The following is an 8,970-nucleotide window of genomic DNA, read 5'->3' as shown; positions in this document are numbered from 1 at the left end:
GTGGGGCGGCGGACGGGCCGGAGAGGAGGCGGACGGAGCGGGGCCGGGCGGAGGATGGACCGGAGGTGGAGGCGGCCGGAGAGGAGGCGGGCGGGGTCGGGGCGGGCGGAGGCGAACGCGATGGGGCAGCGCGGCGGCAGGCGGCGGCCTAGGCGGGGTGGAACCAATGGCGGGGGTCTGGATCTACGGCGGGGCGAGCCCTTAGAAAGTTAACATGTAACTCTTGCAAACTATTTCAAGAGTCTGTGGCAACGCACGGGCACTCTACTAGTAAGAGCATAGTTTACTACCTCGATTCTTTCAAGAGTCAATAAAGCCTTAGGATCTGACGCATCTTCAGCAATTCATGGATAGGTATTGAATGCTATGATGTTGAAATTAATTTTCATTCATATCTGGTTCAAGAATTGAGTATGTGAAAATTCATCTTCATTTGCAAAGTGTTGGCATTGTGGAAAACTAAACCAGCGAACTTGTTCAAGAGGGAACTACCTCTGCAACACGAGGTCGTTTCCCTGGTAAGACACTGAAATCCGTTATTTTTGGAAAATGTATCCAATAGTTTGTAAATACCTTTTCTTACGCTAGTCAAATGTTCAAGTTTCTAAATAAACCTCTTTCTATTTTTGTCCAAAAAAATACATCTAATACCGGTTAGGTTGTTCCTAACAGGGCAAATACATGACTAATTATGTACCAAAAAAATCAGTGTCCTCAGCAACAAGCAGGGACCAACCTTTGTGGGTACTATGTTTGTAGACACATGATCTCCATCTGCAAATCTGCTAATTGTCAGTGTACACAAATAGGGTGTTTGTTCCCCACTTTGACCTGTGCGCAGACTTGCGGACAAGCTACCTTTGTCGGGCATATCAGAAGACCTAGGAGAACAAGATGACCAAAAGTCACCTTAGGAAGGCCTCCCTTGCCAAGCAGGAGAGCCTGGCCAGGTCGGGGCCGCGCCTAAGGACAAGTCCATATCGCCCTGGCAGGGTTGCCGGGGCCGCCAAGATCAAAACCCGCCAAGATTCTTGCCGGGAGGATTCGACCAAGACGCCATCGCTCCACCTCACCGCACCCTCACTTATCAGTGCGGTGTCAAGGAACCAAGCAACCAGGTGGATCCTGTCAGGCATGTGGCAGCATAATCAAGGAGTAATTAGCTTTATTGACACCCATCCAGGAGACGTGTCACGCTAGCAAGAAGAGGCAGATAAGCGGCGTGGCAGGCTTGCCGGGATTCAACCTCGTCATGACACCTAGCGGTGCATTTAATGCACTTTGTCCTAACTGCTAGAGTTAGGTATGATAGCACTGTTAGCTATCTAATCCCACCCAAATGACCGTTTTGCCATCGTGGTCGCCCCTTAACCTATACAAGGAGACCCGAGGCAATATAGAAAAGGGTTTGAACACTTTGACCCCCTACACTTGTATGCGTGTGATTGCAATCCCGAGGCACCCTTGCCGGGCTAGTGCACTCTGCGCCTTCGTCCTCCTCCAAATCAATCCACCAAAGCAGGAGTAGGGTTTTACGCTGCCAAGCAGCCTGAACCTGGGTAAAAACTAGTTGTCCATCACCGTGTTGTCCCCTATTGCTTCTACTCTTTGTGCAACGCGGCCACCTCCATGCCGAACCACAAAGGGGCACCCCTGCCCCATAGGTGATCGTGCTCCACGCCTACATCTTTGGTGCGCCAGGTAGGGGGCATCGCTTGTGCGGACCTGAAGCAGTAGCCTGCGCGTTGCTCTTTTTCGTCAGCTGCTCCGGTAAAAGCTCCCAAGCAGGAGAGCGGAGCCGCCGTGTTGTTCCCTTGTTCCGGTGGTCTTTTCGTCTGTGACTGTGGGTGCCATGGGCACCGCGATCACAGCGGTCGAACCAGCCACCACAAGCGGAGCGGCCGCCGCTGGCAGTACAACGTCCACCCCGATTGTGGTCTCCTTCAAGCGTGAACCACGGCGGCCATGGCGCGGAGCGGACGATCCGATCGCTGATAGGACACACCCAATGGCACAAACGCTCGCCCAACTGGGATGCATGTTCAGCCAAGCGGTAGGCCGTGGAAAATACATCAGGTCCCCGCACTAGCCTGTCGAGTGGCGTTGCTGCAGAAAGAAGTTGCGGTCGGGCGCATCTCCGCCTTATCCCGGCAAGCCTCACCTCTCGTTGCGGTACCCTGCGACCACGTTGCCCACGGGCTGAACGCAACTTGCCGTGAATGGGGCTTCCAGGGAAAGGGGAGATTTGCACCTCCGTGGCAACAACAATTACAAGATTGAGAAAAGATAAGTTGTGAAACCTTTACTGGATTCCAGGATTCTTTCCATTTGCCCTTTGTGACTCCTTTGGTTTAGACCCTAGCGTTCTATATGGGATATCCGTAACACGAAGGGACTCTTTCATTGTCACTTGCATCCTTGTTTGTTTCGAGTCTGCTCAACAGACTAGGCAGCCGCATCAATAACGTCGAAGGGAAACTTGCCGGTGGCACCTATGCTTGCAAGAATGCCAAGGGCCCGTCCCCACGGCAGCACAACTAGTACTTCCCCGGCATGCTCCCAGCATGCGCATGATCTGATAGCATATAAGAACGGTAGGCAGTATAAACCTAAAAGTAGCAAGGCCTAACACAAGGCCGAATTATGTCTTTTTTGACAACATCCTAGCAAAAGGAGCAAGAGAATTTAGTCCTGGCTTCCTCCTTGGACCCGGGGCACGCGAAGGACCTTGTCGGCCAACGGCCCGATAACTTGGGCAGCATCAGAGGTATGCGTCCCGACCGGTGTTGGCGTTCTGGGAACAGGGGTACCCAGACTTGCCTACCTGCGGCCCACGGCATGGCTCCATCGACGGCCTGGTACGGCCCACCTTCAGCATCAACAACACAAGACCCTCGCGAGGGGCCAAGCCTCGCGAGGCAGATGACGCTAAGACCTCAAGAAGGAGCGGCCTCCTCAGGCTGACTCCTGAGGAGGGGAGATCTCTATGCAATCCTCCACCTCATGAGGTTCAGATGACGCAAGCCATGACGACCAAGGCCAGGAGGGTGCCAGCAGGCGCAGTACAACGGTTTCCTCTTTGGTGCTAAGGAGGCAAGCGCAGGCGCGGAGTCCTGAGGAATTAGCCAAAGGTTTCCATTCCCATGCAATAAGACCAAGACCGCCAGGACGGCAGGACGGAGGTCATCACCGAGCCCACCACGGCGTCACGACCAGAAACTTTGCAGGAGAAGACCGCCTTTCGTCAGGATAAGATGTACTAGTTGTCTCCCTTCGGATTTGGCTGTTGTGGGATCCCTTCCCACCTTCATTTTGGGGGAAGAGGACCAAGGCCGCTATAAATATAGCCTAGCCACCACCATAGAGGGGGATCAGATCCACTCCTCCCTCACCTGCTCACACCCACACAAGAACACACCTCCTGAGGTTGTTCTCCCACTGTACTAGTTCATCCTTAGCCCACCTCGAGGCTAATCCATCACAAAGCAGGAGTAGGGCTTTACATCGCAAGGTGGCCCGAACCTGGGTAAACTGCCTCGTCCCATTTCTTTCCTATTCATCGAGCTAGGCCGTGAGAGCGACGAGTGGGCAGGCTGGGAAGGTTGAGTTCTTTGCATGCACCCCAGAGTTCGAATCTATCCGACAGCCGGCAACCTCTTGAAAGCATCGGAGATGTCGACATCAGGATGGCGCTGCACATAATTGACGAGAAGAGTGGAGATGGTATCCCAGGAAATCTTCTGAGACTCACTGGCAAAGTAGGCTGAACTATCATCCTCATACGTCTTCAGCCCTTCAATGAGACCCTCGAAGAAGTGTGCCAGCTTGACGCTCGGGCCTCATGTTCATTAATGAAGAAAGTCCAGCTTTTCATGTTCATCTTGGCAATCTGGGAGGAGATACACTCAGCTATGTCCACCAGGCTCTTCGACCAGAGGCTATACAGTTCAACTTGCTCCTTTAGTTTGTGCTCTGCATCCTTGAGAAGAGATTCGGCGGTATTGACTTCTTCCACCAAGGTCCTTTCGCGATCCCTGGCATGTTCAAGATCCTTCTCAAGGGTGGCAAGCTTGGTTTTTAGATCTTCAATGGTGGTGTAAGCGGTCCTCAGGTGGTCCTTGGATGTAAGCTGTAATTGCAGTCCCTCCAACATGGAGGCCGTTTTCCGTGCTTCTTCCCGGAGGGCCTCGATCTCCTTCTTGTTCCCGGCAAGCTCTTCTTCTAGTTTCCCCATGCGTATTTCAAGCTCTACTTTGACTTCGGAGACTGCGACAAGGTTGTCGAAGACTTCCTTTAGTTTGGATGCCGCATCATGAGCCTGTGAGTCGATGGCCTTCTTATGGTTGTCCTCCAGATGCTTGGTGCACTGCTAAACAAGGCTTTCCAGTTCATCGTCTTTGGCACGGAGGGCAACGGACAGGGCCTGCTCACGAGTGGCAATATCCCTAGCTTGGGCATTGAGTCACGCCTCGTGCTCTGCCAGCCTAGCATCGCGAGTCTTTGCTCTCTCCGCGGCGGCCGCCATCTTCTCCTCTTGAGCCTTGAGCTCACTTGACTGTGCATTGTACCAAGAGCGCATTTCCTCGGCTTTGTCCTTTAGTTGCTGGGTGGAAGAATCACAGGCTTTTTGATCATCCCGGATTGCTTGCCGCTTCTGGTCGTACATCTCCTGTACTTCCTTAAGCCCAGCAGCTACTGCCTCCAGAAAGGCCAAGTCTGGAGCTGTCACCGAGGTCATTCGCTTCCTTGGTCTTCTGGGTCAAAGGAGCCAGTATACGGCAGATCTCTTCATCAAAATTCACCCAGCAAGGGCTGATGAGCTGGGGGCCGCTGAAACTGGGTGAGCTATAACCATCGCCAAGCTGCTTCCTGGGATAGTCACCCTCAAGTGGGAGGCATCACTCTGGAGAGGCACCTTCTCCTCAACTTCCATGGTTGGGACGGTCGTGTCGCCGAGGTTTTTTTCCTCCCCCATTGAGGTTCCTTGTACGTCCTTGGAGGCCTTGGCATGACCTTATTCCATGGCAATCTTAAGGGCTTCTGCAGCGGCATCCTTTCCTATATTTGACACTTCCTCCAAAAGTTACTTTTCTTCAAACACGGGGGCTGCGAAGGAGTGGAGGAAGGAAGGAAATAAAAAAACAGGGAGTTCTCAACGTGGATTCGAAGGAAACTAGGTTACCTATCGGCGGCTGGCGGGAAGAAATTTCTCCTTCCCGACAATATTTGTTGTCGGCGGGCATCTGGCACCTCCTTCTTCCATGGGGGTAACTTCGATACGAGCAGACCCAGTAGATGGAGCTCTTGCCGGGGATCCCCTTCCTTGGGTATTGCTCGCAGAAGGAGCTCGAGTGATCATCGTTTGCAGCCGAGCTTCCCTCCGGAGGCTCCCGCCAGTATCCTTGGCAAGCGACAGAAGAACTTCGGCATGGCCACCGGCAGACGCGGTCTGGCCCATGCCTTCACGCAGGGGGCTAGCCCGGGGGCTGGGAACGGGGTCACCACCAGCATCCCTTGCCGGTTCAATGCCTGACACCGATCCCAACTCCTTCGTTGTTTTGGCCTATTGCGCTAGAGTCTCTTCATCCCTGTCAAGGCCAACATCGCAAGGTCAGCTAAATATCAAGAGAAATGCAATTGAAGTCAAGGGAAAGCGATTGGAATTAAGAGAAGCTAACGATTGTCCTTAGTCTGAGTCATCAAGCATGGCATCCATCTCATACACCAGAGGCGGGGGTGATTCCCTAGCCCTCTTAAGTGGTGGGGGGTCCTGCACGCTAATGGTGCCGGTCTTGATGGGGGCGTGGGGTCAACACCTATCACCACCCACTGCCGGGAAGGCGGAGTTGGAGCTGGGGCAAGATGGGCCAAGTGACGACGGACAATGTCTTCCTTGCTGCTCTTGGTGGTAGTCTTCTTCACTTTAGGCCCAACCCGTGAAGAAGACGGAACCACTGGCTCTTTGCTCCCCCCTCTTATGAAGCCGACACTTCTGCTCTGGGGCTTGGGAGCCCTCTTCGAGCCCTTCCTCCTCTTCGGGCGCAGCGGCTCCCTCTGCCCCAGCACCCCCTTCCCGGCAGCCTCGGGCCCCGCAGCTCCGGTCCCGGTGGCCGCGACAGCCAGCGCCTCAAGCTCAGCGATCTCTTCACCAACACACTCTTATTATGAGGAGTTCCCTTCCTCGTCATCATCAGTTGCCACGGCAGCCTTGAGCCTTCAGACCTCCTCAAGCCTGCTTTGGATGTACTCCTGCTCCTGCTCGGTGGTGCCCTTGGTGAAGTCAATCTCCTTCCTGGTGGCTCTCTCCACTAAACTTCAGGCCCATCTCATTTCATCCTCCAAGCTAGGCAGCTCCCAGTCTGCTTTAACTCTATTGGCATTGCAATCTGGCATCCACTTGAGGATTTGGTCCAACAAAGTGTTGATGTGCAAAGGAACAATTCTTGCCGGCAAGTGGAAAGTGCCGATGTCGGTGTCAAAACCGGCAGACCTCAGGGTAGGGGGTCCCGAGCTGTGGATCTAGGATCAATGATGACAGAGGATGACAAACACGGTATTTACCCAGGTTTGGGCCCTCTCAAAGAGGTAAAACCCTACGTCCTGCTTTGTTTTGATGATATATAGTGGTTTACAGAGTAAATCTACCTCGAGATCAGCATGAGCTAAACCCTAAGGCTATGAGTATAATGGATGATGCCCCTCTAATGACTACACCCCTCGGTTTATATAGATATCTATAGGTTTAGGGTTACCGGAGATAGATTACAATTAGGAACTAAAGGGATCCCACGCCTTCTTGACTTGGAGGACACACCACGGCTTCATAGATCTCCGGTCATAGTACGACTCCACCAGTCCGGCCCATCTATGATGGGTCGTTGCCCCGAGGACCCCTTAGTCCATGACTCCCTCAGTAGCCCCCTGAAAGTGCGTTATATCGACTAGAGGGGGGGGGGGTGAATAGGCGATTTTTATGAATTCTTCACTGAGGAATTTGCCAGTGAGGAAATTCCTTAGCGAAGAACTACTTGCAGCGGAATAAGTACTCAAAAGTATGCATATCATAACACAAGCATGGTCATCATGATGAAATGAAGACAAGCACAGAGTACAGAAAGCGTAAACACAGGATAACACAGGATGAAGACAAACAGACTGAAGAAATTGAACTGAGGAAATTGAGAAAGTCTTCAGTTAAAGTCTTCAAACACAGATATGACAAGCACACAACACAGTAATGAGGAAATGAAAGAGTTGAGGAAATAGAACCAGTAGGCTTGGTGAAGACAATGATTTGGTAGACCAGTTCCAACTGCTGTCTCAGTTGTACATCTGGTTGGAGCGGCTAGGTATTTAAACCTGAGGACACACAGTCCCGGACACACAGTCCTCACCGTATTCTCCTTGAGCTAAGGTCACACAGACCTCGCCCAATCACTCGTGGTAAGTCTTCAGGTGGCTTCCGAACCTTCACAAACTCGGTCACTCAGCGATCCACAATTTCCTCTTGGATGCTCTAGACCATGACGCCTAACCGTCCGGAAGAAGCACAGTCTTCAAAGGTAACAAGCGTCGGATCCACGCAGGATCAATCTCTTCAGTGATGCTCAATCACTTTGGGTTTGTAGGTGTTTGGGTTTGGGTTTTCCTCACTTGATGATTTTCGCTCAAAGTCCTCGGAGGATGGGATGCTCTCAAATGACAAGTGTCAGTTTCTCTCGGAGCAGCCAACCAGCTAGTGGTTGTAGGGGGCGGCTATTTATAGCCTAGGGAGCAGCCCGTCATGATAAGACATAAATGCCCTTCAATGATATGACCGTTAGGTGGGTAGATATTTTGGGACAGCTGGCGCATAGCACAGCAACGGTCGGAAATTTTAGTATCAAATTCCTCAGGGCTATCATGTTCCTCACTGTGTAGGCAATTCGCACTGGCGAATTCCTAACTCCTCAGTCAGAACAAATTCTTCAGAGACCAGAAGAACTTCGTCTCTGTCACTGAAGAATATGACTGAACTGTAAGAGATTTCCAATGGCTTCACTCGAAGGGATTGGTAGGTGTAGGATTTTGAGTTGAGCATCACATGGAAATTTTTCCTTAGTATTTCCTCGACCCTCTTTAACAGTACGGTGTTTCCTATGACTCAAGAAAGAGAAAATGAAACTACGAAAACAAGAGTCTTCATGCTTCATGTTCCTCAAATGAATACCAAGTCTTCAAGGTCACACCAATTTGTTCACTTTCAAAGTCTTCAGAAAGTCTTCAGAAATCCAAAGTCTTCAGTCGAAGAACTTCATTTTTAGGGGTCGACTTTCTCTGTAAATATCAAACTCCTCATAGACTTATAGACCTGTGTACACTCATAAAAACATTAGTCCCTTAACCTATAAGTCTTCAATACACCAAAATCACTAAGGGGCACTAGATGCACTTACAATCTCCCCCTTTTTGGTGATTGATGACAATATAGGTTAAGTTTTCAACGGGGATAAACTTATGAAGTGTAAATACTGATATTGAGGAATTTGATTGCAAGATATAGAAGAACTCCCCCTAAAGATGTGCACAGTGAGGAATTTGCTTTTGAAGCAATGCACATTTGAAGAGTAAAATCATGGAGATCCCCCCCTATATCTTGTAATTCATACACACATTTGACATAATATATGAAGAATTTGAAATGCATGATGAAGTATGGTGACTGATGTAATTCAGCATGCGTGCAATAACATTAAAGAGGAATAAGCATGCAGAAGAAACAACAAAAGTATCAGGCCACCATAGAGTTTAAGTTTACAACTCGATCCAACAAAGTCATCAGAAGAACGAGAGTTGTAACTTAGAAAAGACACCCATAAAATATAGACCCGCATGAAGACTAACTCAAATTTCTCCCCCTTTGTCATAGAATGACCAAAAGGTTCGAAAATGAGGACTAACGCCCCTGAAGAATATCAAGTTGATGAAGGA

Source organism: Triticum aestivum, chromosome 1D (genome assembly GCF_018294505.1).
Source record: "Triticum aestivum cultivar Chinese Spring chromosome 1D, IWGSC CS RefSeq v2.1, whole genome shotgun sequence".
NCBI classification, from domain to species: Eukaryota; Viridiplantae; Streptophyta; class Magnoliopsida; order Poales; family Poaceae; genus Triticum; species Triticum aestivum.
This window is presented reverse-complemented; position numbering follows the sequence as displayed.